Genomic DNA, 27,477 nt, shown 5'->3' on the forward strand with positions numbered 1-27,477 from the left:
AGCCACCAAGACAAATTACAGTGTGAATGCGCTAGTTTTTTCTTACTTTTTTTTTATGAAGTGTGACAGCCCCATCATTCCTTTGATCACACGTTAAATCAGTATTTCAAGCTGGTGAGTTCTCAAACACGTATTTTGCGGGCACGAGAGACCTCTGCTAGTTGTCGTTGCCTAAATTATTCTTGTAGAGTTAATGTGCCGATATTGCACGGGAAGTGAGCGGAAGTGTTCGAAGTGAAGAATGTGTAAGAAGTCAGCGCTTCGTCTACGTCTGTCTACACTGTTCCTTCGTCATTCTTGCGTAAAAGGCAAATATAGGACAGGGTTTTTTCTATATTTGGAGTTTATGATGAGGGAGGTGTTGTCTTCGGTAAAGTCAAGTATAGAGGATTGGATTGCCAAAAGTTCATTAGACAGATCTTTAACAGATTTGCCTTCTATCACAAAAACATCTGCCATTTCTTACGAGCAGACTGTCAATTGAGGTTCGAATGACTATTATGAGGATTTGTTGTTTGCACTACAAGCGTGTCAGGAGTGGTTTAAAGTTTTCATAGAAATAGTATCCACAGTTCACCTTTCGTGTACAGGGATTTAGGCGCAGCTATTTGTTTACTGTTAAGAGGAAAAAGTACAAAACATTACCCAATATATTCCAAGCTCTACTGTTGGAGAAATATACCGTCGAGGCCCGGACCACAATTTACTCAGACGCGTCGAAAGAATGCAGGCGGGAGGAGGCATGAAGACTTTCTTTTTTAAGTTACACACTGTAACGTTCTCTTTCCAAAGGATGTTAGAAGACGTTTTTATATTCGATAGCGTTGACACTGCGTCAATGTAAGCAACCATGTAGAGCACGTCATCACCTTTTATTTAAATATTAGGAAGGATACTTTGCAGCGGCCAATGAAAAAAAATTTTGCAGGAACCATACATCACGATTCCCAATGTAAGTGGATCGAATAAACAATGTTTTCGCTTTACTGGGCAATCGCGCGCTTGACGAGAAACATTTGTAGTAGTAAGAATTTCATAGTAAAGGTTGCTTTTTATCACTTAATGCCGAAGACAACAGCACCTTAACTAGTACATCTCTCGTATAGGTGGCCGTCGCGTGCGTTTTAAAGAGCTTTCACAGGTGGCGTTCCGAATAGAAAATTTCCTTTAGGTCTCCAAGGTACCAAATATCTGAAAATAGACGTGAGGATGTAACACCCTTGTACCTTTATTGCTAACTAGCCTCTGTTGTACTTTGCGCTCCCGTATGGCTGGCTTCCACTCCGATACATATCGAACGCCTGCACGTATGCATATTCGATAGCATTCGAGTAATTTTTCAAAGGTTATTAAAACATAGCATTCTCCTCCACCGTGAATGATCTGACTGGAGCACCTGGCGCAAAAAAAAAGAATTTAAACAAAGGCTAGTGGCGATGGGACTTGTGGCTTCAGGCGATTTTTTCTGCATATAAAAATCTATGATACCGGTCCAATTTTGCACGTTCTAGACATGTGCCATGCGTTTAACGCGTAATCAGTCTTTGGCGAGTACCTCATCAACATCTATTCGCCCCGTGACAGCTCATATCTGCAAAATAAATGCATAACTGGTATAGTTGACACATGTAATCGTAATACTAGTGCAATCGAAGATGATTGGTAGCGTTAGAAAAAAGAAAGTCACAGGCCTACGAGGCACACGCAGCACAATCGCACCTCCATCTTATAAGCTGGAGGAGCGGCGCAAGAGTAGCTCCAACTTCGGCACCACGCACAACAGGGTTTTCGCGGCGAAGTCCCTTCGCCTCGATTTCACGAGAACGATCTCAACTGTCCGCCCGGCGTCGACGGCGAGGTGCGCCTCGTATGGCTTCCTGCACAGCAGTCTGCTGCGCCCGATGATGCCTGGTTGCTGCCGCGCACGTAGCTCTACGATTAACTTCTTCGGCAGCGGTTCGTACCTTGCGAGGAGGCGCCATAACGAGTACCGAAGAGGTATCCAGAATACGTCGCGCACATCTCACATCCCTTGACCCGTGGCACCACAAAGGCAGCGTACGTAAGCATTCTTTGGCGAGTACCACAGAAACATTGCTCCATTCCGTGGCGCCGGATATCAGATAAATAAATGCATTATTGATGATGTTCACACATGAAATCAGAATAATAATGTAACAGTAGATGATTGGTAGAGTTAGAGAAAAAATTACTCAATCTCCCGCTAAAGGAAATCATGTGTGGATGCGAAGCAGCGGGGAGATGGTTAGCTTGAGCGGGAGATGGTTTCGCGGCAGCGGCCCGAGCGCTCATTGCGGCGCTGCACAGGAGAGAGAATGAGGCGCGCGCGCTCCGTCATTTTCATACCGCGGAACTACGGTGGCGCCCCCAGCGGAGTATGCATCTGTCGCGCCACCTGTCGTGCGCGCCGCTCCAGATTCCTAGAGGAAAGGGGGGAGCGTAGGAGAAGAGAGAGAGAGGGGGAGGGGACGCGCATGCGCTGTGGAGGTGTGGCACGCAGGCGCCGCTTCGTACTCTAGAGGATTCCTAGAGGAGAGAAAGGGGGAGCGTAGGAGAGGAGAGAGAGGGGGAGGGGACGCGCATGCGCTGTGGGTGTGTGGGACGCCGCAGGAGGGACGGACAGAGCCCTCGACAAAAGCTGCTTCGCATCTAAACGAAATACTTCTGACCGGAATTCAAATTACCTACCACAGTGTGGCAGATGGATGTCTGTGTGAGCCGCATTACACTGCCGGGAGTTAATAATTGCTTTTTGCTCAGATTACATCACACCCGGTTCAAGTCAAAACGGCCTTAAGAGGTTTCTCTGCATTTCCTTAGTTTCCTTAAGTCCTACAGTAATGCGTGAGCATTCGTTTGCGAGTACCCCAGCAAAATCTGCCGGTCCAGTGAGGAATTATATCTGAAAAATAAATGTATATTTATCTAGTTAAAACGTGTAATCGTTGCTAGCTGATAGATAGTAGATGATTAGATCTATTGTAGATGATTGGTAGCACCAGGAAGAAAAATGTATTTACGTCACCAACGCCGCGTCAAGGTGGTTACAAAAAAATTAAATAAAAAAGGAAAATGATAAAAGAACAAAAAAAAAATCTGTGGTACGCGAAAAAAAGCGGGTTGTGATGGCGTTTCTGCCCAATCTATAGGATACATCTGCAAATAAATCCATAATTGCTCAAGTTACCGTATGTACACGTTATAATAGTTTAATAGTAAATGATTGGTAGCGATCGTAGACATGCATAAGCTAGCTAAATAGGCAAGCAAAAGTGAAGTAGCAGTGTGTAAAAAATAATTGGCCCCAGCCGTAGTGTTCTTGGATTTTCCAGCGTGCCGCTGAAGTTATTATAGTTAGCATGAGTTTGGCCGTACACTCGGTTTGACCGATGAATTAAATTTTATACGCAAGTGTCAAATGACCCATTGAGCGAAATACAGCTCCACTAACGTGAAACCTGGGGAGGTACGAAGCCTGCAGTGATGCACCGCGAATGGGCTCATACTGCCTTAAGCAATGGCTCATAACCCCATAAACGCGGCCTCCCGATTACGACGACAGAAAGGAAGTGAAATTGCACGCTGGAATGATAAGCGGCAACCATGTTTTGAGGCAACAACAACAACAATAAGCGGTAACGCAGCCAGCTGTGGAAGACGATGGCGAACACGGGAGCAGTGGCACGAGCGCATGCCGAGCGCGTGCACGAGCCGCTTGCTCACCGTGATGACGACGACGACAGGAGACGTAGACAGCCCGAGCGCATAAGGTGCTTCGCTCCTAAAAAGTCGAGTCGACAAAATTGAATCCACAGTAGCCTGCTGAGCGCCGGCGGGGCTCCGGAGTGGTTTGGCGGTATAATAAAACCTCATTGTTTCCCACCAATGTATGTGCCTCGTTTTCTTGTCACGTGGACATCACTCTAGCGACACTATCAGCAGTGGTACTTTGGTCTTGCTATGGCCAGGACGCGCGAAGTCCGTATACTCAAGAAGAAGAAGAACGTGCATGGAAAGAGCGCCGGCGTGAGCAACACGTGAATGGAAGCGAAGGTGACGGGAACCTGCTATAGCAAAATGCGTGCCGTCCAAATGATCCGTAACGTTGGATAGCCGCTCTGTGACACATGAAGAACAACATCGTGCCCGTCAGGATCGCCTTTGCGAACAGAAGCGGGAGTGGGCGCGAAAGCATCTGGTAACCAATTTCAGTACATCACAGTAACTAAAGAGCAATGGTTACCATAATGAGAAAGTAAAGAGAAAATAAAAGTCGATAACAACAACGAAGTTAACGCAACAGATAACAAAGATGACAACAACAAAGACAACAACAACGATAACAACCATATATACCGTATTATATATAGCAAATAACCAGATATAACGCGTTATAGTTATCAAATAAGATTGCTCGTGTGGAGCACAGAAGTACATTCTCGATTACACGCGATTACAGGCATTCACTGTCACTCACTTGTAAACGAGAATGCAGGCCAGTGCTCCGCACGCAAGTGACAGTGAATGCGTCATTCAAGTATGATTAACCGATGCCTTAACGCGTAGATGAGATTCCCACAGCGGACAATTTCGTACGCCGCTATCGTTGTGTGTTGAGCGTTACCTGCCTTTCGGCGCATGAACTCGCCTATGAGGAAAGAAAACTTCAATAAATAGAAAAAAGATGTGGCTGGTGGGCAGGGTCACTAGTTCAGGACTCCGTTGCTTCTACCTGCTGTCTTCACCACTTTTTTGTCAGCCATAGTTGATTATTCCGGATAAAGCTGGCAAGCTCAATCTCCCACTGCTCCTTGGTTGGCCTGGGCATTGGAACCAGGTCTGGGTTGTTCTGGCATTCTCAAACCATGTGATATCTTGTATCGAGTTGGCCGCAATGTCTGCACAAAGGCCTAATAATGAGTTAGATTCGCGACACGCACTTTTGGATCTGGCTTGTTCTTTACCATCACTACGACACAATAGTATGGGTGTGCTAAATTTTCAGTGAGTGGATAATGAAAAACGGTGTAAGATATTTGCTGCACGTGTGTTCTCTCTATTAACGAAATAGGTTATTATTCATAACGGACTTTTTCGTGAGGAGGTCAATTGCTAACGCGAACAAAATGGGCATAGCAGAAGCTTTAAAAAAATGGGTTAAATACCTGTTAATTAGCTTTAATGTAATGGCAGCAAAGTAAAATTTACTGAAAATATTCTCAGTACATTTAGACGCCAATCTACTTCATAACAGTTCAGTTGAGTTCCTCCTTTGCACGTACCACACAGGTGTCTGTGTGGTACGCAGCACTGAGGTGTCTCTTGTATATCGCAGGACGCTCCATTCTAAAGGATAAACAGAATAGTTGGGTATATGTGTTTAAGTTCATGAACTTGATTTGCGTCAAGATAACGTGTTGAAGCCTTCGCACCAGTTGCATCTGAAGCGTGCAGCACCATCAATATTGCAGCGGTATGTTTGTGAAGTGCCCCCCAAAAATAAACCATTTTAAATCTTAGTGACGTGTATGTTAATCCAGTGCCCAAATTTGTAATAGACAGGGTGTCCCAGCTATCACGCAACACGATTAAAAAAAAGGAACGGCGTTACGCGAAGCCAACCTAGTGAGTATTGTTTCCAGTACAATGGAGTAGCCGCCAGTGATTTTTTCCTTACTGAGATTTAAATAATACTTGTAATTAATTATCTAACTCGAGAAGTACTGTCCCAATTATCGAGCAACATGAAAAACTCCCGATGCAGCTTTCTGTTACGTATAAGTGCGACATAAATGTGTTTTTCCAAATTTAAATTACGCACGACTGGCCCCTCGAGGCACTTTGCGTGTATTCGCGGGCTTCTTTCATGCTCGGCAAAACACGGAAAAACACGATGGCCCTGTTAGGGCTATGTTTTGTGCAATAGGTGTTCGAGGCCAATATAGTAGTGATCTTGCAAGAAACATGTCTCAGAGTTGACCGTAAACTTCTAAGGCTGCAAGATAACGATCCAGGTCGTTTACTTGACTGCCCTCTTTGTGGTGTGGTTAGAAAACTAAACTCGACTTCACTTAATTGCACCTTGCTGGGGAACAGAACCATTCTGCAGACTTGCCGAACACCTTTGCTTTGCCTTGTTACTTGACATGCAGGCTATTGCTGTAGTGATGGGCTTCGCATTGATGTGCACACATTATTTTCCCTCTTCTTTTAAATCTTGACTCTCCTGTTTCCTTCCATTCCCTTTAGACCCTTACCCCAGCACAAAGTACGTCGCTTGTATTTATACTGGTTAACCTGTCTGTCTTCTTATCTTTTTACATCCATACTCCAAGAGCACGGGTCAGCGTTATAAAACTTGGCGTCGATGATTTACTACAGAATCATCAAAAGTATCACGCAGTTCACTAGTGCGTTACTCATGAGGAATTGTGAACGACATGCGAATGTGTCCTACCTTTCATGTTACTGCATTGTATTTGAAATTCTACGGGCATTATTAGCATGAAAGTCCATTCACACTTAATGTGAACAGAATGAACGCATACGTAGTGTAAACAAAGTAATGAAGCCACGACACTACAGGAACACACGTAGTGCTCTGAGCAAGCAACTAAAGCGAACAAAACACAATCAGTTGCGTTCTTCACGATATGCACAAAGACATTTCACATATACTTGGCCTCTTTGAGATGAACTCAATGTGCTTGGCCTTATGGTTTATATCACATTCATATTTCTTCACACTTGCTAGTCTCCCGGTCCCATCATGGGCGGAGCCACCGACTAGATCTGGGGCAGCCTTCAGCTGCCCTAAATCTCAGTTCCTCAGGACTCAAATCAAGTTCTTGTCATGTCATGCAGGTAATGACTAATTGGCCCACAATGTCAGCTGGCACTCAGTGGCACACATTTGTGTCTCTTACATTTACTAGCATTCAGCTGACCTTGCGTTCATTTACACTCGCCTAAACTAATTCAGTGACTTCCAACTCTTGTGAAATGAGCAGAAATGAGTGAGAGAGCTCTCGAGTGTGTATCCGTAGTGATATTGCAGCGTGTGTAAGTGCTTGAATATCACCCACATGCGAGCAATATTGTAAACAATTGTCTGTTTCTGAGCACCACTCCACTTTTGTGCTGACAGTATATGAGCTTTTCGTTTGTGGGTTTCATCATAAGCATATGATCTTTGCGCACTGCAATAAAGAGCCATTCTGACCCTTACTTTATCTAATCGGTTCCGTGGTCCCCTGAACAGTTGCACTGGACAGCCGGGGGTGCTGCTTTCTTTGGTGGCGTTGTTACTGGTGTCGGCCTCTCCCGCTTTAATTCTGTGCAAAGCAAATCAGTTGGGTGAGAACTGAACGAAAATGTAGAAATATAAACTCACAAGAAACGTCTTATTAAAGTCTATTTCGGAGTTAGTGGGTACCTCACACCCGAAAATCAACACTTTGCCTAAAAGGAAAATGTCCAAATTTTGATGTTTTTGTTCTTTCATCGCTTTTAGCTATGCAGCGCTTCTTTCTGCCAACATTATGAAACGATGCAAGTACTGTAACTATTAATTTTTGGGTCTGCAATAAAACTTGAAATTACTATGCTAGACGTGAGATTTCGCGCCGTTGAAAATTTGCCAGTGGCATAGAACTTCGTACCTTCCACAAGTAATGAGTGTACGGCTGATCGCGAAGATATATTTTGGCAAATGCTGCTTCTAGCGTGAACCGAAACTTTGGAACTGCTGCGTCGTTGAAGTTAAATGATTGTTTTCGCGTCAAGGTAGCTTCGAGTTACCTTAGGCTTTGAATTCCAGTGAATTCGACACAATGACAGGAAAGCCAGAAACCTACGCAAATTGACACACTGCGCAGATGAAAGCGCGTAACACACCAGAAAAGGGTTCAAAATAAAACCGTCGTTCGACAAACCTAAACTACGAATGCGATGAATTCATATCGCAAAGTCCACGAAGGAAATAAAGAGAAACGGGAAATTTAATGGTAAGAATGCTAAACTCGATTACTTGCGGCGCTATAATACGCAAGCCCCAACGAAAATTCACGGAAGAAATTTCAACAAAAGAACACCTGGCTACCCAAGAAAAAAATCGCCAGCAATATTGTGATTGTAGCAAACCGAAACGGAATTACACCTCCAATTATAGCTAGTTCACATACCAAAACTTCAGTGTGACTGTGTGCGTGTCTGCATTATTACTACATGTTCAGATGTTTAAATCACCGAGATTCGTTATCTGCTGGCTGATAATAATTCAATGGTAAAAATGAAGCATTTAGTAAGCTTAGTGTATGGGAAGCAAAATCGACCTATGGAATCAACACAGGTTTGCAGATCTACAGCATGCACTCCTGGGCCCACCGCCACTGATCGCCCATGCGACCGTCGCACTCCCACGAGTTGTTGAAGGTGCACTGGCTTTTTGCAATCGGTGGAATTGAACATCACTGACATCACCGAGAGCGTTCATCGGCCCGGCCTGATGACTTCACACCACGAACACAGCCGCATAACGTCACCGGTACAAAGATACGACGAAAAATTCCACCGAAAACAATTGCCCCGTCCACCGGCTTACGCCGTGTTATTGCTCCTTCGCGGGCCGGCGCAGTCTTTCCTTCCCCTCCGCCATCAAAGCAACGCACAGAGGCTACGTCTTTCCTTCGTTCTTTCTTTTGGGTTTCGCTTTTCTTTCTCCCTCACAGCATCTTCCTCACCGCTCCTTGCAGCTTTTGATTTGTAACACTCTCTCAACGCTTCAGCGCGCTTTTCAGGTGCCTAATTTGCAGGGCGTAAACGTTGCGTATGCTCGCGGCCGCATATAGCGGGCCTAGCCTGCCGCCACATATAATGTCACGCATGATATCGCTTGACAGTCCGTTTATGTGCAGTGCTTTGTGCTGGAACGAAAATATACCGCATATGCGCAGGACTCTATATGGGAATTGACTATGAGTGTATAAAAAGAACACCATTTCATAGAAAAATGTTCTAATAGTCATGTGTGCTTACCTACGAGAAAGCGCAGGCAAATCAAGGCCCACCATATTCAGCAGCAACGAGCAGCTTAATATGAACTCACCACCTCCACACGAAAGAGAGTGCTTGAGTCGAAGACACTTGCTTACTGAGACTCTCATACAACTTTCCCTTAGGCGACGAATTACTACGCCATGGGTTTCAAGTTGTGTAACAGTCAACGGTCAATACAAGCAAGTCTGGAAAGCATACGCTTCCATGCCTTGAAGTGCTCGACCAGCCAACACGTCACGTCGAAAGTACTAAGTATCCGATTTAATGAAAAAAAGAACACAACCAATCTACGAGAACGAAACAAAATGAAGTTGACTTTGGAGAGCAGAGCATAGAAGTCTGTGATTAGCGAATACAATAAGAGCAAGAAAAACCTTCAATAAACTTCTTTAAAAGAACACTGCCAAGTTTTGTCTATCAACCCTCCCATATCATACCAACAAATAATATTTTCTTATAGGCACAGGCGTTTAGTTTTAATCACTCATAGTTTAGCTCTAAAGATACTCTGTATCAACAAATCTTTTAAATATGCAACTATGGTGTCAGAAGTTATGCTTTCCGCTACATCAGGGATAACGGTAATTTTCGGAGCAGTTACTGACTGTACTACACTAAGTTCGGGACTGATACTAGCTTGCGCTGAAAATATAAATATAGCGCTTCCGGGTTGCGGAAGCATTTACCTTTTCACATTCTCTGTACGCTGTAAAATATTGAGCTAGGTTTCGCCAAACTAGAATAAGGAAAATGTGAAAATGAACAGACCACACACAAGCAAAAAATTTGTTGATTTATTATATTATTTGTATGACGTTATCTTCGAACAGTACAAGCTGAAACACGTAGAAGTTCAAACTATGGTCTTCTGGACTTCATTTTCAATGCTTCGTGAGACAGACTTTCTTGGTCAATCTTGTTTTTTCTGCGCGAGGTTTATTTTCTGGAATAACATAATATTGAAGGAGGAAGGAAACGAAAGTTTAGGATCAAATATTTAATTCTTTGTACTTGTATATTTATTGCATTTCATTGGAAGCGTTGGCACTAAGTTACCAACGCAGCTTTGCCCCATGCGCAAAAACGCCAACAAAAAATGCTGTACTCAAGGCCTTCCGCGTTTTTTTTTTTTTTTTTTTTTGTTAAGTCCATGGACGGTTAGCGCAGCCGTACTTACGGGAGAAAATCTAAAAGTCCCTTTTATTTATTCAGGCAAGCTGTCAGATGACACTTTAGCATTTTACATCACTTTGCGTTTAAGCACGTTCGCGATGTCATATTATAAATAAACAATAATAAATATCATAAATAAGGTGATAAGCTTTTTAGCCATGATAGAATAAAAATCAACCCGTTATCTGACTTTTTTTAGAACGAAATACTTACGATCTCCATTTAATGTACACTTGTTATTCAAGCATGAAAAAAGATCACAATGATGTTCCTTGAATACTCTTTGTGAATATATTGTGCTAAATATTTATAATTAATACTGCGTATATTTTGTGTACGATATCGTGTATTAAACGTATTGCGGGTATTTTTATTGTACTATGTCAATATTCGTAATTAAAAAGAAGCGTTAGGTCGGGGCCAACACCCATGCGCCTTATTTCAATGCATGTAAAGCGCACAAATGCTTTTATTAGACAAACGCCCGACCGATTTGAATAAAAGTTATCTTTCAATAAAACATACATCTAATGAAATTGTATAAAAGAGAGAAAGTCAAATTGTACTGATTGTAGGAAGAATAAATGTGATGTAGGGCGTGGAATTATGTTGCAAGAAAATTAAAGCATGAAGTTTAGAAATCTGTAACCCTGCAAGAAAAACTGATGTCGCAGTTCTGCAAGCTGCATGCGTTCGAAAGAATATAACGGACAAGATTAGAATGATATAACAATTCACAGCTTATGCAAGTTCGTTAGAATATTTACAAGGGTGTGGCAAAAGTCCTACTATTATAATAATGATATTTATTATCACTATTTTGTATGCGGCATGCGATGCAACATTGCTTTTGCTTTATATGTATTAATAAATGTAGTTTAGATAAATGTGATGTTGTTTGTCATGGCTGAGTTCAAAGATGTAAACTTCATAATTTTCTTTTGTCATATTTTGTCATTTACAACATTTTCGTCTAGAAACTTGCACTAACTAACTCATAAATACACTTAGTACAGTCACTAGATGGTAACCTTTTTCTTTTAAATGCAACAAACCTAACCAGGATTGTTGATATGGTTGCCGAGAAAAAGACATTCCTCCTTCTCTATATCTATTTAGTGAATGGCCCCTGAGTTAAAGCTCCCTTTTAGACACAAGGTGTTATTTTTCTTTTGATGGAGTTGGCATTAGAGAGTACTTAAGAAAAAGAACCCTCTGAAGCACATTTTACCGGCATTTCGGAAGAATCGAAGCCTTCACTTTTCAGTGAAATGGAAAGCTGAATATTCTGATGACTTTTTCACGAAATTATCACAGACATCTCGAAAAAAAAAACACCTTCGCCTATTCTTTCTGTTATGTTTTCTGTGTTGACGTTGCTCTGCCCCAGCCACGCCAGCTGTGCGCGCACACGCTTTTGCAACCTTTTCGTTCGTGTACCCCTTCCCTGCAGCTCCTGTGCCGAGATATCATCTGCGTTCCCTTTCCCAAACCCTTTCACCACTGCGATATATATATTGCAGTGGTGCCTTCAATAAATGTTGTTCCACCACCACCTAGCGTCTTGTTGTGCTGCTGCCTGTCGCAGGCGGTTACTACGCTTTCTAAACCTACCGCAACGCCCATCCTTTGAGGCAGTGATAGAAAAGTTAAAGGCCAGTTTCCTCTTTCGGCAATGTATAATGAGAACAGCACCTAATAGACCTACTTCTAAATACGCTTTGAAAAGCCAGCCATTTTTTATGGTATGCTTAGTAGTCATAAAATGTTGCGCGCTGAAGCCCTAACCTACTCAGAACTAATCCGAAGCGCGCCTGTGAGGCGGCTCATAAAGTCATGCTGGCTGCGTTCGCAGTATAAGAAAATCGGAACTGTATGTACGGTTTTATGAAAAGCAGCAAATATTGTCTGCTTAATAGGATACACCGCTCTCGTATGAAACATCTCACCAGTCTAATAAAGGCCAAGCAAACACCCATCAAATTTCGTTCGCTCAGCTTTCAGTGGTAAGAATGAAGAGATTACTTGTTTCTTTAAAGCACTTTCTACACTACGTGAGGAGCTGCCGTCATACATTTTGAAGAAAATTTAGGTAAACAGTTGACGACTTACCGTCTCTGTATTATAGTGTGAGAAATTCTCGCCAACATCTATCACATTTTTTTCTTTCGTTATAATTCATTACTTTTCAAGACTTTGCGAGATGCGTATCATATCTTAACACGACCCCTTGTGCACGTTTGGCCAATATAAAAGGGAACACCTCATCGTTGTTAGAAAGGCCTTGCCCGCAAACGCACAAGCCAGAACCTCACTTACTGTGATTTGGTATGTTTTTCTCCTGCTGAAGAATCCTGATCCGAGAACGTTTCCTCTTTACAAGCACACGCAAACAAAACTGGCGGTTCCGAACATAAATCCGGTGTTGCATTTCAGGTTAGCCGAGGTGTACAGTGTGTAGGTGTACACTCTATATCACTTTGCTTTCAATAGTTTTTTTTTTTTTTACACTTAGCTCAGATGCGACGACGAATATATTTCATACAGGTATAAAGAGGGATGCATGCTGCAGAGGTGTATGAAATAAATTGACACCTATTTCACTCAGATTGTTGAGCCGTCCAACTATACAATAGCCCGTTACTCGTTCTTAGAATACCGTGAGTTTACATAAAAAGTCTGGATACTGGATGAATATAAAACCTACCACTTTGCGTTGCATGTCACATCAGTACTTAGTCTAAGGAAAGCGGTTCTCCAGCTCACCTCAGCGACGAGAGAAATCGCTTATCTTTGCGCTCAACGAAGGCGTTCTGCTTTCCGGCTTTTCGTTATATTTTTCTTGTATTTCTTACATTTCTAAGGCTTTAAAGTCACCTTGCACGACACAACCCTTTCACTTGGTAGTCAGCTCACTGTCTTGCGCCTTCTTTTGTTGCGCTCTAAATTTTGGTTGCTTCTTAACTACCTGCTAACTATTTCGCCGACTTGCGTTATTGCTTGATACCCATTTAGGGACAGTAGAGGGAAATGGTGGATCTCAAAGAAACGCACACTAGAATTTCCTCCTTTCAGGAAAACTCTTTTTTTTATGATACCGAAATGATGAAGGTACTTAAGAATTCCACTTATCTGAACTGCCAAAAAGATTCCTGTTTCAAATAAATGTTCCGCTGTGAATGAAATAAAAAAAAACTGATGGGAGAAATTGTAAAAAAAGAATGAAGGTGCAGGGCTCAATTATTTTATGACAAGGTTATGGTTGAAAAAGATAGCTTTTTGATGACATAATCAAGCGAAAATCACAAATAGCCGTTTACCAAAAAAAAAAGAAAGAAGGGAATCCGCCTAAATAGTCCAGGTAAAAGGACAATTTATCTAGATCACAAGAAGTCATTTCAATGAAACCGCTCTTTCATTAGAGATCAAAGTATTCAAGATCTGGCACAACAGTAAAAACTATGGAATTTTACGTCCAAAAAAATGTCACAGTTTCGCCCTAAGGGCGAAGCAATGCATGCGATAGCAACACAGCAATGTCATACGAAGTAAGGTGAGCGGCTTTGGTAGCAACAACACGCAGAACTGTTGTCGACGCCATCGGCGTTTTGCCCGCGTTAGCTCAAAATGCGTGCGGCGTTGGTGACTGTTGCTGGAGCCTCTGATATAAATAGGCACTTGGTGCCGCAGCTAAACGTCGGCTCCCTTCCCTCCCCCTCCCCCACGGACTCTCGCGCGTCTGAAGAAGGCGCGTTTGCTCTACATATATGGCCATTGTAAAGGAGAAAAGAGACGCCTACTTCTGCAGCCCTTAAGCGAGCACGGCGCAGAACGCGCGTTTGTTCTCCGCCGTGCGTTCACTCCCCGTGAAAGACGCGCCCCTCGCGCCCTTTCACTCGCACATACAGCGTTCGGCGCGCGGCGACGATTTCATCTCCAAATGACGTCATACGGAACCTCACGGCGACGGCGACGGCGACGCCGACGGCAGAAATCTGCTTTTGAGTGTCCATATAATTGCTATCGCAATAAAACAACTATCTGAAGATGAGGCACGCCATCGCGTAGGACTCACGATTAAGCCTGACCATTTGTGGATCTTTATTGCAAGGCACATGGGCGCCTTGTTTCATTTCGATACCCCCCCCCCCCCCTAAATGCGGCAGCCACGACCCTTTCTAACTCTAACAGTATTCTCATTGAATCTTGGTTGTGCTAACAAAAAAAAACGTTGCCTCGAAATGGCTGCGTCTACTTAAAGAAGCCTTTTCAGCGATCGTTATGGGTGCGGATAACGTGTGGCCGTAATATTGCGTGCATCTGTGGAAAGTTTCATTATATTTACACTCCAAAGAAGACAAATTTATGGGGCAGAACATGGCTGGGGGTATGTCTCACCTAATAAGTGAAGTATGTAGGCCTCTGGTTGATTTCATCTTGCAAATAATTTAATTTCGCTTTGTCTAAAAGAAAAGTGGCAGCCGCTAAATAAATTTAACTTTCACATACATCAATAACATTTCGGGAATCTTCGCCCCATTTGAAGACGATGCTTCCGTTCGGCTAAAAACCAAAGTACCAAACAGCATGAACGAAGGAACTGATTGATCAAAGGCTCATGTACAGCGTACATGTAACTATAAGAGGCACACATTTGACAGCCCTCTCTTAAAAAAAGGAAACGCTACTTACTTAAGCACGCCGTCATGCACACCTGGCATGTCAGAAATGGTCCAAGTTTGCTGTTGCATACAGGAAACTTAAATGATTCGCATACTCCGCTGTCTGGGTTATACCACCACCTGAGAAGTGAATGAGAGCCTGCGCAGTTTCCTTTCTCTGGTCTAAATGAGCACCTTGAGCGTAGTTTTCTCCGCCCTAAAAGAGCAGAGAAACTGTTTTTACGAATGTTCGATACCATAAAATATGGCGTTATCACTGTGATAATTCCGAATCACCAAGTATAAATACATAAGGCATGTCATGAAATATATTAACCTTGCGGTATTTGCGTGCTTAACTTTTGCTATTGGGACTCACCTATGGACAATTAAAGGAACTCTGACGCATACACCCTAAGCGCCCACTTTAACACAACTGTGAAAGTGAAGCGCCATTTGTAGTAGAAGACTTGACATCATTTGTTGTACACTGCAGCAGCTCGACACACTGAGAACAAGGAAATGCCTGGACACACGTGCGCAGCACTGAAATAGGCATTTCATATGTGTTGTACCAAATAACGTGGGAGACTCCTTGATCTCGCGCTCAAACAAACACATACAACTCGATTTCCGGGCTCGTCGTGGAGGCCGCGATTTGAAAACCTCCAAAGCCACTGGGAGTACACAGCACATTGCACCAGCGTAGAAATAGTGAGTCTCCCACAAGCAACACGCCACTTTAATGGGACCAAAAGCGGCAGGGTGTAGTCTATTTGTTCAACTCTGAGGGGGGGAGTGGGGTGGAGCAGATAAGCGCGCTGTTACGTTCAGCATTAAATTGCGGATAAGCGACGTCGCGCACAATCCGGAATTCTGTAAGCACTACTACGACTGGTAATTTAATTCCTTTACATGATGCATGCGCTTGTACCATACTTGGTAGACTGTTGTACTACTGCGCAGTGTTCACCAGTCACCATCATAATCGCATTTTCTTTTTAATGAAAGAATTCTTTTGTTGGCATTGCGAACACTCCGGGTGTTTTCTGACCACAGCTGCAGCAGCTGGTGCTGCGGCGTTGCTGAATAGCTCCCACATAGAAAATAGAATATTTGCGTGTCCATTGGTTGGATCGAACCACCGTTACCCAGCACTACACCTTGACGCTGTAACCATTACCACAGAATCCCACGCCTACTTCACTCATGTGAACGCCAGCATTTTGAGACGATCTTCAGTCGCGTTAGGTCTGGTAGAATGTGCGACAGCACATGCGGGCGGGAGCACGTAAGCGCGGCAGCTTTTATTACCAGGCACACTGAAAACTCACTCGATGTGCGCGCGCTCCAGGGAGGCCGCTGTTGTAAAGAACGGGCACTGCAGGCAAAAAAAGTGGCGAACAATGACCGGGAACAATGAACTAAAGATAAACATGGGCGTTCTCATGTGCTGCGGCACTGGCCGCACAAAAAGACGAAATATTCGCGAGATGCAGAATTCCACGCCAAAGACATATGCAGCGCAACATGCTGTTACTATGAGCAACAATCATATATATATATATATATATATACAGGCAAAAATGACCGCTCAGTATACGGAGCGCCCAATTTTGCCTGTCTCGACATGTGGATCCGCGAGGCTGCTGCGTGGTACTTCCCGTGGCGTTATACTGTAGGTCCCGCAAAATTATTTTTCAACACTAGGTTGCTTGCTGCAGCTTCTCTCTTCAAAGTCTAAGTGGTTACATGTAAATTATAACCAAAAAATTGAGAGAATTATAGAAAGCGTTACCTAGTGAAAAAGTAATAGAATAATTACAAATGTAAGAGAAATTTTATTTGACTACAAGTAATAAATTACTTGTCGTTTGCTGCTTACAAATGTTGCTGCGACTGAGGCTAACCACCTTGATGTATGAATAAGGCCTGTCAATCATAATAATGTTTATTTGCGTCATGACGAAGATATGGCATGGTTTTATTTGTAACAGATTACCAACGAGTGACGATTTCAACTCAGCAAAAGTGTGCCCACAAGAATGCTGAACAATCATGTATTTTTCATCGTGCAAGTCTTCATGATGACTATAGCTAAACACGGATGGGACCAGCGGTGTTCGTTAAGTGGCCTCCGTTTCCCGTGCCAACCTTGAAGCGGTAGTTCCTGATCACGAGAAACCCGCGATCAGGAACTACCGCAACTTCATCGAACAGCTGATCGCGCGTAACGTTGTCACGTTGTCGTGACGGACTAAAACCTGGCATTTTCAATATCGTGACCTCGAAATGTTAAATATTTATTGGGCGAACATGTACCCGGCAAAAGAACTGCACTCAAAGTACAACGATAGCGGCGTGTACAGTTGCTGGCCGATCGTCCAAATCTGGTCTGCGATTCAAGCACGTTGGCAATTTACGCATGACTCGTTGAATGTTTAAGTGTAATCGCTAGTGCCCGCGTGCCTTCCAGAAGCTAAAGCAGTAGTCACGCGTCCCGCATAAAATCTAACTACGCAAGGTTTGGGGATGGCATAGACAACAACTGGAATCGCCGATAACATTCGAGAAATATCGGATGAGTGCAGGTTTTCTTTGCGCTGAGCGATACGGTTGAATTTCCATGCGTGTAAAAAGCGGTCAGTGGAAAAAAGATAAACAAGTGATAAACAATATACGTGTGTCAATATTTATACCTACCACCATTGCCCCATTTCTCCTGTGGGCATAGTGGCAGGGTACTTGCAACAATGCTGATGAAACCAGTACTTTTAGTTACCATACTGATTAAAACCTATTTTAGCAGAAATAATACCTTTTTTGTAATGCCGCATCTATGGGCCTAAAGCAGGTATTTTATTATCATTGATGTTTATTTTATATGCTGTTACTGCGTAGTGCCGCTACGAATATTGAAGGATTTAATTATGATGCTCTTGTAGATCAGCAATTCGGCTTCCATTAACATAGGTAAGCTTAAGTGGAACTTCATAGGATTAAAGAAACAGTGCTTAATAGTGTCGACAACAAATTAAAAAAAAAATCGGTATTGTCCGTGATGTCAAAAAAGCTCTCTATACTAATAAACTTGCAATCTGATTTCATAGGGCGCCATAATCTGAAAATCACGCAATTGGTTAAGCATTCGCAGTACCTTCGACATATCTCATATGCCACAATATATTTTTCGCCAATAAAGGATAGAACGCTTCTATCTCTGTTCCTTGCATTTTGATCAAGTTTTCTACGTTTTTCGGGGACGCTGCTCCCTGCCTCGTGGCAACGGACGCGGAGCCTTCCCAGGCCCGCCCTGCCTGAGGTCTGCTATGGCAAGCTCCCCGGGGAATCAACGCGCCTGGTCCAGCACCAGCGAGGTCATCAGCGAGGCTCGCTGCCTTGTGGCTACGGACGCGGAGTCAACTGCGGTGACACCCGGCCAAAGGTCAACCATGGCGAGCTCGTCGAGGAAACGAGGTTCCTGGTCGACCACCAGCGATGACACCAAACTGTACTCGGTCGCCGGCGACGACTCGTCGGATGACAGCTTTGAGTCTGTGATGAGCAGGAAAGCCAAAAGAAGGTTTCTCAAGGTGTCTTCACCAGCGAGGACATTAACAATGAAGTCAAAAATTGAACGCTTGCCGCACTCAGTCCTCTTCATACCCGAGGACTCCTCCATCAGCCTCCGAACGCTTAACAGGCAAGCTCTCTCCATGTTCCTCGAGGGGGTGGCGCCGAATGACATAAGGGAAGTTCGAATAAACACGCGAAAGAATATTCTCGCTGTGGACGTGACAAATTGTAGCGCGTTGGACAAGCTTCGGAAAATAACCGATTTGGGGGGCATCAAAGTCCGACCGCGTGTACCATTGGACGAATCCAGCATGACGGACGTCATTTACGACATTGATTTGGCCATAGCGAACTCGGATCTGCCAATCCTCATCAAACCAGTGACCGAAGGAGTTATCATCACACATGTGCTTCGCCTTGGCAACTCCCGCTGCGTGAAATTGATACTCAAGGGTGATTCCATTCCTTCGCATGTCAAGGTTGGCCACTTCCGACATGCTGTTCGCCCATTCGTGCCCAAGCCACTTCAGTGCCATAACTTCATGAAGATCGGCCATGTCAAGGGCGTCTGTACAAAGAGTACGGTTTGTCCACGCTGCGCTGAGTCGCACACTGTGGACGCTTGCCGCGCAACACATTTAAAGTGCAGTAACTGCGATGGATCCCATGATGCCTCATCCAAAGAGTGCCCGAAAATCCGGAGAGAAATTGCCATGCTTAAACAAATGGTCAGAGACAGCTCATCCCACAGGGAAGCTGCTGAGACTGTACGACGCCGGCGTAATCGTCGACGCAAGCGTACAAGACGTGGTGTTGATCATACGCAGAACGCACCCAACCCACTACCTTCGAGTGCAAGTAAACATACAAGCACGAAGAGGATTGAGACTGACAAATCTAAAGCCGCGGAAGACTGGCCTGCGCTTCCGCGCACACAGCCTGCCAAGGAGCCTCCCCGCCTGATGTCTACTTCCACGCACACTTCGGTGGATGAAGTACCAAGGGCTGACCGACAGATCATACCGATGCTGCGGTCCCTAATGAATGTCATTAAAGAGCTACTGACAAGTATTGCAACCCCAGCCGCTCGAAGTGGCCTGCAAGTACTGGACGCGCTGAGCCCAGTCCTAGCAGCCCTCGAGTAGAACCATGGATGGCAATCACCAATCGTTCCGCCAAGAGGTCAGAGAGGCATCTATTATCCAGTGGAACGCCAGAGGACTTAGATGTCGGATGCCTGATTTTCGTCAGTTTGTAAACTCTAACCGTTTCCCAAACATCGTAATCTGTGAACCGAAATTATCAAACCCAATCCGTCTATCCGGCTACGAATCAATCATGTCCTCAACTTGCAGCAAAAGCAGCAAGGTCGTTGTGTTTATCCGTTGGGAGCTTACCTACGTCGTTCAGCAAGTGCCACCTCATGATGAGAATCAGTATGTTTGCCTGACGGTTAATAAGAAAAAGGTAGCCTTTAAACTTGTGGGTACCTACTTATCCCCTTCAACCCGGTTTGATAGCAAGAGACTAGAAGACATCTTGACAGCAACCCCTGGTCCATGGGTTATCACGGGAGACTTTAACGCCCACCACCCTATCTGGGGAAGCTCTAAAATTAACGCAACTGGCCGACGACTGGCTTCATTCGCATCTGACCATGGACTGTCCCTTCTTAATGATGGGAGCCCTACCTTTTTACGAGGCTCATCATACAGCAGTTGCTTAGACTTGGCTTTTTTGTCACGTCGCTTGGCTACTCGTGTAAAGTGGTTTTTAGACATTGAGGCACATGGGAGTGATCATATCCCCACTTACCTTAAGATCAAGGGTTTGGCCAGCTGCCATTCGCCAAACACAATCCGGCGAATTGACTGGTCTACATTCGAAACCAGCATGGAAGAAGCTTGTCGCAACGGTCTTCCTTCTAGCCTTCAGCAAGCTATCAAGGAGGCAACTCAGAATGCGATGTGCACGCTGAAATGCAATCCAAGGTTCTCAAAATCCGACGTGGAGTTAGAGCGACTCCGTGCGATTCCTCGGCGGGCCGAGCGAAGATACCGACGCACTAAGTCCATCCATGATCTCAGAATAGCCAGACGCACGCAAAAGAAAATCCAGCGCCGAATGGCCAAACTGGAATCTCAACGGTGGGCAAAATTTTGTGAATCCCTAGACCCCCGAAAGTCTCTTTCTCACATATGGAGAACTGTGCGAGGCCTACGTACGTCTCCCGAACAACGCGTGCCATTCAAAGCCTTGGCACTTTTCCAACGCCGAGAAGACATCGAGGTAGCGGAAGATTTCTGCAGAAAGATTGCAGGTAAATCAACCTACACAGGCCCCCTTGGTACGGATAGCATTGAGCCGCATACACGGGACTCACGCATGGACTTGCCTTTCACCACCGAGGAGCTTGATGCGGCTCTTGCTTTGTGTAATCGGTCGTCGTCTCCTGGACCAGATGGCATATCATACCGCATCTTGTGTCACTTGGGTGAGCGAGCGCGAAATGCCTTGCTGGATATATTCAATTAATCCTGGCAGGATGGAAACGTTCCTCAAGAATGGAAGACAAGCCGCCTGGTGCCACTCCTCAAACCTGGCAAGTCACCACTCGAGCTCGCGTCATACCGCTCAATCGCGCTGGCAAGTTGCGTAGGGAAGTTGATGGAACATATGATCCTTGCCAGATGGGAGTGGTACCTGGAACGCTACCAAGTTTATCCAAATGCTATGGCCGGCTTTCGACGTCTCCGCTGCTCCATCGATAACGTCATCGATCTAGTCACTTACGTCCAACATCAAAAGAGATGTAAACGATTATCGGTCGCTATGTTTCTGGACGTAAAAGGAGCTTATGACAATGTTACTCATGATGCCATACTTGATGCTCTGGAATCGGGTGGCCTTGGTGGCCGCGTGTACCGGTGGACCCGCAACTACTTACACATGAGGTCATTCTTTGTGCAGACCGAGTACGGTCCGACGTCTCAACACTACACATACCGTGGTGTTCCTCAAGGTGGCGTTTTGAGTCCCACACTATTCAACCTTGTTCTTGTTGGTCTCGTGGAAAGCATGCCAAATGCTGTCCATAATCAATGTATGCCGATGACATCTGCGTGTGGACGTCAGGTGTAACACGTCCTCAGGTGCGCGCGAGACTTCAAAAATCTGCGACATCAATTTCGGCGTATCTCAGCGAACAAGGCCTCCAGATTTCACCTGAGAAATGTGCGCTGGTCGCGTTTACGCGGAAGTCAATGACGCCTTACGCCATATCCATCAATGGGCAAAACATCTGTTACGCCAGGACGCATAGATTCTTAGGGGTGATCATTGATCGAGACCTCAACTGGAGTCCCCATGTGACCTACCTGAAGAAACGCCTAATGGCCATTTCACACGTTTTCAAATTTCTTGGAGGGAAAACGTGGGGAGCGTCAGTACACGCAATGTTACAACTATACAGGGCACTGTTTCTCGGATATCTGAGATACAGCTTACCTGTACTGAGCAATACCTGCAGAAGCAACATCCGCACAATCGAAAGTGCTCAGGCGCAGGCACTAAGGGTCTGTCTTGGATTGCCACGATGCACATCGACAGCGGAAACAATTGCAATAGCTCAAGATTACCCAGTGACAACTCATATGACATTGGAAGTGCTCAGAGCACACATCAGGCTCATTGCCCGCTCCCCTCTCCATCACCTCGCCTCTCTGCCGAATGACCGACCCAATGCCTCCTTTTGCCAGGCGATATCGGCGTACCGCGACTGCCTCCCTCGAGATTATACGCCTGCCGAGAGACTGCTATCACCTCCTTGGTGTTTGGCTCGTCCACAAGTTCGACTCTCGGTACCAGGGATTCGAACGAAAGCAGGACTCTCGTCCCCAACTCTCAAGCAGCTATCTCTCCTCATGATGCACGAGACATACAAGGACCATTTTCACATTTACACTGATGGCTCGACTACTCCTGACGGATCTACAGGGGCTGTGATCTTCCCCGCGAAAGCTGTGACCCTTCAGTTTCAAACTTCTCACCGGACAACGTCGACTGCGGCGGAGCTTGCTGCACTTCGCTGCGCACTTCACATGATTCACGAAGACTCACCACGAAGATGGAGCATATTTACAGATTCAAAGGCCGCCCTGCATTGTCTGCTATCCGTTCTACGTCGTGGACAACAAGACCAACTTGTGCTGGAAATAAGGCACCTTTGTCACCAACTGTCAGAAAAAGGACATGACATCACTTTTCAGTGGCTCCCAGGCCACTGCGGCATCATGGGCAACGAACAGGCCGATGAAGCTGCGAGGAGGGCTCACGAAAATGCTGTGAAGGAACCCATCCCGCTTTCAAAAGCCGATGCAGTAACAAAGCTTCGCATATTCGCGCGTGATTCCACACGAGCCATGTGGAACACACCTGGTTTCCAACATACTCGACGGCACCGCCTGGACCCATCCTTCCGACTACGCATTCCATCTGGACTTCCTCGAATCGAGACAACTACTCTCTGCGGACTGTGGCTTGGAGTAGCCTTTACGAATGCTTTTGCTTGTCGCATCAGAATGGCCGACAGTGCTGCCTGTGATACTTGCGGCAGCGAGGAAACACTCCAACATATCCTGTGTCATTGTCCCCGCTACAGCTCCCAGAGACAGTCGCTCGTAACGGAGTTGGCACGCCTCGACGACCGGCCGCTTTCTGAGCAGACGATTTTAGAATGCCGACTGATACGGTCTTCACAGCAGAAAGCGACGAGCGCGCTACTGAAGTTCCTCCGGTCAAGCGACCTGCTTGAACGACTGTGACGCTCCTGAGTTCCTTTGTGTGTGTGTGTGCGTGTGTTTTTTTTTCTTTTTTTTATCTCCCTCTCTAGGTGTGTGCATTTTTCTTTATCTTTCTGTCTCCCCTTACCCCTTCCCCAGTGTAGGGTAGCAAACTGGATATTTACCTTCCGGTTAACCTCCCTGCCTTTCGCATCTCACTTATCTCTCTTTCTCTCTCTCTCGCCAATAAAAGAAACAACATGGGGTGTCTTCCAAGGGTGAAATTTAGATCCAGTGTTCGTTTTTTTAATAACATAGATGAATGATAAGTAACCATACCAGTTACTGCAAAGATTTTCTTATATATACCGACGACACTAGTCTGCTTTTCTTTTCTGTTAATCGCCTGCTTGTGCACGAAGACGCAGTGAATTTTTGGTTATGGCAGTGATTATGTTTTATCAGTGAACCGATTCCAAGTAAATGTAAGGAAAGCCAAACATATTTCACTACGACGGGATAGAAGGCTGGACATAGTAATTTTTGTGTTAAGTTTGATAGCAACGTATTCGAGTGGATTGTCGCCTATAAATTTCTAGGTTCTCTCTTTGATGAAGCCGCAGCTGGACAACCCTGTTTCTAAGATTCACTCTAATATGTGTGTCGAAAGGCATGTTGCCTAAATTTATATATCTTTATCCTGCATTGTTGAAACGCCATATGTGGCACGCGATATTTTCCTTTGGCCTTCTGAACGTATATTTGTTCGCAGAAAAAGTACAGGCAAATCAGGAGTTGCCTAAATAGAATGCAATAAATATCTTCCTTGCATTCAAAAGCTTTGACACCGAAATCACATGGTAGTGTTTTTGAAGCATGGTCTTTCAAAACATATCCCGACAATAGGCGCTATATACAAAGGAGATGATATTCAACGCTTGTTTTGAGCAGTTTCGTCTTCTGCATGTGGCATCTTTGCAAGCGCAGAATGAAGAGATTGAGAGGAGCGCGTGTGTCACGTATCAATCCGCACAATAAGGGAAGACTGTAGTTGACGCGCTGTCTCTCTGTTCTGGACGCTTTGTCCGTCCGCCACTACGATGCCCGCCCTTTGGAAAGGCGGCAGCGCAAAAAAGACACGGACGGAGACGGGACGACAAGGTTGAGCGCTGAGCTTCTAACAACATTTATTGTGAATGATTCACAAATATATACGTGAGGCATGTTGCCCTTTCTCTTGAAAAGGCCCTTTGTCTTTACATGGGGTAAAGTGAAAAATATTGACCTGTTTTTCTTGAAACGTACACCCATGAGGTATACGGACCAACGATTGCGCGATAAACTGGTTTTTTTCAATTACCTTCAAACGCAACTTGAAGTTGAGGACTGCAGTCCAAACTTGGCATTGCGAACTTTCCAGTGTATTCACCAATTTTAGTTTATGCATGTTAACTACGAAGAAATTCGTTTTTTTCGGCGACCGTGTGGTTCGTACACTTTTGCTCACGGGTGTACCTCCTATGTATTATGCAACACAATTTTAGACATGACCACTTTAGAGTTCCATTTTGCAGGACGGGCTCTGGTAATAAATAGCTGAGGTATTCATAGTCACTCCCCATCAATACACATCCAAACATGATCAGTATTGCACAACGTGGTAGGTCAATAAATGTATCTAAGACATGCAAGAAAGCGTATTTAGTTTTGTTTTTGGAATTATATTAGGCCACCATGGCCTCCAATTTTACTTGTGTAGTTCTGTTAGTGGTTTATTGTAATTCTTTATTTGTGCATTGAGATATATGTTAGGTTTTTATTATTTTGTGCAGATTTTGCGCAACTGTCACTGTATTGGACCTACACTATGCTTCTTGAAAATCAATCTCTGGCACCTGTGTTACCTGAATATTGACCAATACGTGAATGACAGGGCCTGTGTCAGGCGGGAAACTTTACCTTGCCATCCTTAACATTCACTGTCGCTAAACAATGCTGAATACGTAAAATTAAATAAGCGATAAACAACCCGCTTGCAGCACAATATGTCAGGTGGTTCCTTGAGCAAGCACGAAATGGTACTCCATGTTCTGGACGCTAATAAGGCCACTATTGGAAGCGTAAATGATTTCATTGCAACGTGCAGGCATGAAGTCTCAGAAGGCAAAACCGTTGCAAGGTATTGACAGACTTGATCATTATAATCATAGGTTACGCACAACGAGAGCTCATATAAAGAAGTGACGGCTGTCGAACATTAGTAATGAAGATAGAAAAAATGCTTCATGATGCAGACAGTGATCAATAGGTGAAAAAAGTAGTCGAAAAATAATGAAATTTTGCATGGAATTATTGAACCGGCATATGAAATTTTAGCATTTATGTGTTAGAATGGCTAATCTTTTTGTTCCAAAAGTTTGCACAGATTTCACTTATAACAACCAAATTAAGCTGGGCCCTCTATTCCTAAGTTGAATAATTAGAGCGAAAATTGTCATTTCTAAGTACACTGTAAACACAAATTAGCCCATATGGGCGTTTTAACAGCTGACATGCCCTTTTTCCTCCCAAGCTCAAAACAGTTACTCCCACGAGATGGAGTAAAACAAGCTAGAACCTTTATTTTACCCTCGACCTCATTCAGATGAACATTAAGGGGATGTTGCGGTAGTAAAATGGGGGTTCTCAAAAAATAACTGGCGTTGGGTAGATAGGGAGTGCTGAATACGCCCATATCTAACCCGAGCCAAACAGCTAAAGAACAACTCAGCCGCCAGGTGCCGCCTGCCATGACCAACATGGCTGTCAGCCCGAGCGACAATTTCAGTAGAATTTCTGCACTCAGATTCGAAATATCCCGCGCAATGTGCGTCCGCGTTGTTTTTCTGTTTGGAGTAGCCGCGCTAGCGCTGCAGGCGCTGCAGAGAATGCCGCGCCAAACCCGAAACTACGCCACCGTACCGAAACTTTCGAAACGCCGCGCCGACGGGTCTTCGGAGTGCGCGCGCTCGAAGCGACCAAGCGGCAGCCATTACCACCAGGGTCGGCGCATTGTTCTGCCGTCGTTGGTGTCTCCCGCAGTTTCGAACAGCCAAGACTCCACGGTAAGTGATTTTCAACGACCGGTGCACGTTCTGTGTATGCATATGTGTTCAGAGGCGTTGATACGAGTTATTGAAGGCCTCAGTGCAACAGTTGGCCGTCCCGAACCATTTTGCAAACTGCCTTGCACGATCACCGTGTTTGTGCGAGCTTTGTCGTATTCGAAGCGAGTGCTTAGAGTGGAGCGACAGTAGTTAGAAAACATGATTTTAGATGATGAGGAACTTTGCGATGTCTTCGAGGTCTGTTAATAGGATGGCTGTGAGCGTTCGTGATGTTTCCCCAAGCGCAAGCCACTACCAGAGAAGTTCCGTGCAGTGCGGGGTGAGCTAAGCCGCCAAGCTTCGCCGCCTAACCGCGGCCTTAAAATGTGTCAACTCGTTACTGCGACGCGCGTGTGTGCGGGTTTCGGCGCTTCTTTGTGCACGGTATCTGCTAGCTGCCGCTTACGTGGCACCAATCCCCTCGTACGGTTGTGTGCAGTAGGTCGCTTACTAATCGTGCACTGTGTAGATTTGCCGGTACGCTCCGGGCCGGCGTCTGTCTCTTTGCGCCCACGCCGCTGATTGTGCAGGCAGTGCGCGATTGCTGCGCCTGGCCGCGCAGCTTGGGGAGCCAGCACCCGTCGACTTTGGTCTTTAGATTACCGTTCACATTACCGGATACGCCGTCTTTCTACCCTTCGCGAGCAGAAAACGATGCGGTTGGCTTGACCAAACATTAATTTACGCGACAGCGTTGGCGGTGATAGATCACGGGAACGTAGCGCGGTGGCTGTGTTATTTGCTGATGCAGTGACTACGCCTCCCATGCAAGCGCTATGCAATATTTATATAGTCGGCGATTGTACAATGTTATTATTCGACTGCCCGCTCTGTGCACTGGATGCCTTGACTTGTTTAATGTTTGTTTTGCTGCTGCACCATTGCGTACAGATATTCAGTTTTGATTTCTACATGCCAAATTCATACAATGTCGCCCTTTCAAACTCAGGATCTTATCACACTTGACAGTGTGATCGTACTGTGCACGAGTAATATTAACTCAATTCCTGCTGCTGGTAAAAAACAGAATGGCTGGCTGATCAACCCAAATCTGACAAAAAT

At 44.9% G+C, this 27,477-nt stretch overlaps 1 long non-coding RNA gene across 1 annotated transcript in view; it reads right to left on the reverse strand.

Moving 5' to 3' along the window:
* Positions 1-9,852: 9,852 nt before the first annotated feature.
* LOC125946705 (uncharacterized) overlaps positions 9,853-27,477 on the reverse strand; it is a 38,160-nt gene continuing 20,535 nt past the window's right edge. Inside the window, exons 2-3 of the long non-coding RNA XR_007467796.1 lie at positions 14,944-15,129; positions 9,853-10,021 (exon numbers count right to left, since the gene is read on the reverse strand). This is a non-coding gene — a long non-coding RNA (uncharacterized LOC125946705). The remainder of the gene's footprint in view (positions 10,022-14,943; positions 15,130-27,477) is intronic.

Source organism: Dermacentor silvarum, chromosome 7 (assembly GCF_013339745.2).
Source record: "Dermacentor silvarum isolate Dsil-2018 chromosome 7, BIME_Dsil_1.4, whole genome shotgun sequence".
Classification (NCBI taxonomy): domain Eukaryota; kingdom Metazoa; phylum Arthropoda; class Arachnida; order Ixodida; family Ixodidae; genus Dermacentor; species Dermacentor silvarum.